This window comes from Myotis yumanensis, unplaced genomic scaffold (assembly GCF_028538775.1).
Source record: "Myotis yumanensis isolate MYYU_CA2020_CCGP unplaced genomic scaffold, mMyoYum1.0.hap1 SCAF_1, whole genome shotgun sequence".
NCBI lineage: Eukaryota > Metazoa > Chordata > Mammalia > Chiroptera > Vespertilionidae > Myotis > Myotis yumanensis.
Genome location: NW_027223752.1, coordinates 63,489,036 through 63,493,236, shown reverse-complemented (window position 1 = coordinate 63,493,236; position 4,201 = coordinate 63,489,036). Strand labels below are relative to the sequence as shown.

The 4,201-nt window shown below is 43.1% G+C and overlaps 1 pseudogene; it reads left to right on the top strand.

Annotated features, from left to right (window-relative positions):
* The first annotated feature begins 273 nt into the window (after positions 1-273).
* LOC139003117 (large ribosomal subunit protein eL32 pseudogene) lies at positions 274-702 on the top strand (annotated as a pseudogene).
* Positions 703-4,201: the final 3,499 nt, after the last annotated feature.

The following is a 4,201-nucleotide window of genomic DNA, read 5'->3' as shown; positions in this document are numbered from 1 at the left end:
ATTTCTGCATGTCTTCTTGCATGTGAGGCGCTGGCTGCCCTTTATTCCAGACTGCCTTTGCAAGGATGCCTGACAGTGATAGCGTGTCCCTCTGGAGGAAAGGGAAGGCATGCTGACTGCCCATTATAAAAGATTCAGGGGACAAAGGGAGGAAGGGAGGACATTATAATAGTGTCAACAATAAAAAAGTTATCAGTGTACATTGTGCATATGTCCAGTTTATTGCATGCTAATTATACCTCAGTAAAGCCATTAAAAGAATCCAGGGGAGGTGGCATCCATCTCCAAACTAGCATCATGACTGCTCTCAGACCCCTACTGAAGCACAAGATGGTCAAAAAGAAGATCAAGAAGTTCATCTGGCACTAATCAGACTGATATGTCAAAATTAAGCGTAACTGACAGAAATCCAGAGGCATTGACAACAGGGTACAGAGAAGACTCAAGTGCCAGATCCTGATGCTCAACGTTAATCATGGCAGCAACAAGAAAACGGGGCATGTGCTGCCTAGTGGCTTCTAGAAGTTTCTAGTCTACAACATCAAAAAGCTGGAAGTGCTGCTGATGTGCAACAAGTTTTACTGGGTTGAGATTCTTCATAACCTTTCCTCCAACTACTGCAAAGCTACTGTGGAAAGAGCAGCCCAGATCCCATAAATCACCAATCCTAATGCCAGGCTGCACGGTGAAGAAAATGAATAGACGGCTCATGAGAAAGTTTTATTTGCATTAAATAAAACTATAAAATTTTGCAAAGAAAAAAAAAAGATTCCCTGAGCTCAGAGTCCTTCATGTACAGGAGTTAACTGGCCTTATTCACATTGCCCTGTGGAAAGTAGGTCTTGGGGAACTATATTTTTAAAAAAATGCAGATACCCTAGCTATTACTGTTGCTGTGATTAATAAACTGTTTTGGTTTCTGCCGCAGATGTTTCATGTCTTCTACCAGCATCCATGAAACTGTAATAGGCTAACTTGTTAACTTGCATGTAGGGTAAAACTCAGACCCATTACAATTCTTGACAGGGCCTGTCTCCAAGAGAGATTTCAGTGAACAATACCACATACCAGGGATGGTACTAAGTGCTGGGGACACAGAACCCAATGGCACAGTTCTTGCCTACAAGGCACTGCCAGTGTACACATTAGGAGCTTGCTGAGTTTGGTTGTAAAGTCCTCGCTTAACAGTGGCAATGGATCTTGGAACTGTGGCAAAATATATTGAAACTAATTTTGTCATAGGCTAATTCATATAAACAGGAGTTAAATTCCTACGGCATCTCAGTAGTGTTATAAGAAAATGACATGGACTAGCGGACCTGCTGTAGTAGAGTTTCCAAGTAGCTAAATCTTTAAGCGAGTGAACACACAAAGAAGAAGGTCAAATTCAGACTAATAAAATTCTAGCCATGATTGCGATTACAGCATAACAGGGTGGAGACTATGGTTTTAGTCCTCTGGGAATAGGTGTATTCTCTAGAGATGGTAGGAGCTGAGGAACACAGAGGTACATGGAGACCTGAAGGCTTTGAAACAGTACCCTTCAGTCCTCAGCTGCCAAGAAAGGAGGTTGCTTTGAGATGGACTTGTTCTTTCTATCATTCTTTCCTGAATAAAGTGTTCTGAAGGGTGACAGTGAGGAGTATCCCTTTCTGTCCCAGAGATCAAAGGGTGTATCTGCTGTGCAGACACCTGGTGATGCTGGTAAGTGGGATTTATAACTCTGGGACTTCATCTAGGATGGCAGAAACGATGTTAAATGTGGGCACAACCAATAAACAAAACTACAATGAAAAGCAGGAAGTCATATATAGATGGAGAAGGATCTAGACCTCCAAGGCTGTGATCTCTGAAACAGATTTGGTCTCACATACAGAGCCCAAGGGATTGGCTTTTTAAAAAAAATGTTTTTATTGAATTCAGAGAGGAAAGGAGAGGGAGAGAGAGATAGAAACATCAATGATGAGAGAGAATCATTGGTCATCTGCCTCCTGCACGCCCCTGCGAGCCTGCAACCTGGGCAACCCTGGGCAAGTGCCCTGACCGGGAATAGAACTGGGACCTCTTGGTTCATAGGTTGACACTCAATTGCTAAGCTACGCCAGCAGGGTGGGACTGGATTTTTTAATAGATAGAAGACTCTCTAAAGCAGTGGTTCTCAACCTTCCTAATGTCGCGACCCTTTAATACAGTTCCTCATGTTGTGGTGACCCCCAACCATAAAATTATTTTCGTTGCTACTTCATAACTGTAATTTTGCTACTGTTATGAATCATAATGTAAATATCTGATATGCAGGATGTATTTTCATTGTTCGCGACCCACAGGTTGAGAACCGCTGCTCTAAAGTATAGAACCCAGGGTGGGAGCTTGTCTGGCCCACGTCTACGGGTGGTACTGTTCTTGTGGGTAGGTGATTGCACTACTTCTGACCAAAGCTTGGACCAGGGATGTAGATTAGGGACCTTGAAGTCTAGTGGCTACCCATCTTGCCTCTGAGATGCAACACAGTGATGAGTTTGCCATCATCATCATCAGAGGCCCTGAGCCAACTACTGTGTGGGAATAGAACACATGTCCCTGATTGTTGAAACCCATAAATACATTTCTCAAAACATGAGGAAATATTCTCCAAATAGTCTTCTCTTTGGTACGGTTGACTTTTGCTACTCCTAACCTTTGGTGTCTACTGCCACTTGGGACAATCCAGCTGTATCACCTCCAAAACTAGACCAAAGGTTGTGTTCTTAGTGTCAGGCAACTTTTTAATTTTGGCCCGGCAACATTAAAGCTACTAAATACTCCCTGAGGTAAAGTTGGCTACTTTCCTTGGATGGGAAGACAAAAATACCTATAGCAGCCAGAGCAAGATACAGATCAACCTCTCAAACAGTTGCTCCACCAAATACATATTATCTCATGTCTTTTCTTTACAACAGTCTTATTGAAGAAATGAAACAAGGTCAGGAAGGTTAAACAGCTTGCCAAAGGCCATAAAAAGAGGAGAAGAACAAGAATTCAGTCCAAGTTGTCTCACTTCAAGGCCTCTGTTATTTTCACCATCTACACTCCCGTTTACCACACCTAAGAGCTTTAAAGAAATTCAGAAACAAATTTGTGAGACTGCCTGCCTAAGTGTATAATCTTGTGTAACTTCCATTCTTTAGAATGAATCCTGAGATTTGTTTTTTGAGATTCCAGATGTAATGAGAGAGGAGTTGGAGCCTGTTAGAAGACACATTTCTATTTTTGCATTTTAGCAAAAATAGGGACTGTCTGTTGGACAACATCAGGGAATTAATCAACTTTCTTGGATTTAGTTCCAAAAAGCCACTAAGATGCTCAGTAAAAAAAAAGCCCAACATTGTGAAAAATGAAATTAGATGAATATCACTTGTGAATAAAATAGAACTGATTGTGAAATGCTGTTTGCTCAGTTCTTACTGTTTGCTGCCCTCTTGTTTCCTATTCCTATCGTCCTACTCAGGAAAGGTGTGTTCTAAGTGACAGGGCAGACAGACTCTCTGGGTCTGGTTTTGTTGATGGTTTTTATTGTTCATCAAGAACACACACTCAGGATGAAGACAAGGATGTATTATGCTTTAAACCAGTGGTTCCCAAACTTATTTGGCCTACTGCCCCCTTTCCAGAAAAAATATTACTCAGCCCCTGGAAATTAATTTTTTAAAAATTTTAATAGCAGTTACTCATCGCCCCCAAATGCACCTGTGGCCATCACCGCCCCCCCTGGATCGCTGCAGCGCCCACTGGGGGGCGGTAGCGCCCACTTTGGGAATCACTGCTTTAAACATTTAAATCATGGAACGTAAGACTTCCCCCCCCCCCCCGCCCCCACTCTTTTTATGCTAAAACCAGACTATCAAATCCAGATCCTAATTGCCTCATTGACACCCTTAAAAAGGGTATAGGGCAGTGGTCGGCAAACTGCGGCCCCTTGAGTGTGGCTCTTCCACAAAATACCATGTGTGGGCGCCCACGTACAGTGCGATTGAAACTTCATGGCCACACTCAAGGGGCCAAAGAGCCGCATGTGGCTCGCGAGCTGCAGTTTGCCGACCACTGGTATAGGGAAAGTAGGTTAGGGAAGAGGGATGGGAGCTAAGCATGAGTGTAATCCTGTGAAGTCTTGGCTTTGGCCTGATCCTGTGGGGGAGCCCTGGAGCATAGATTACACCTCAGG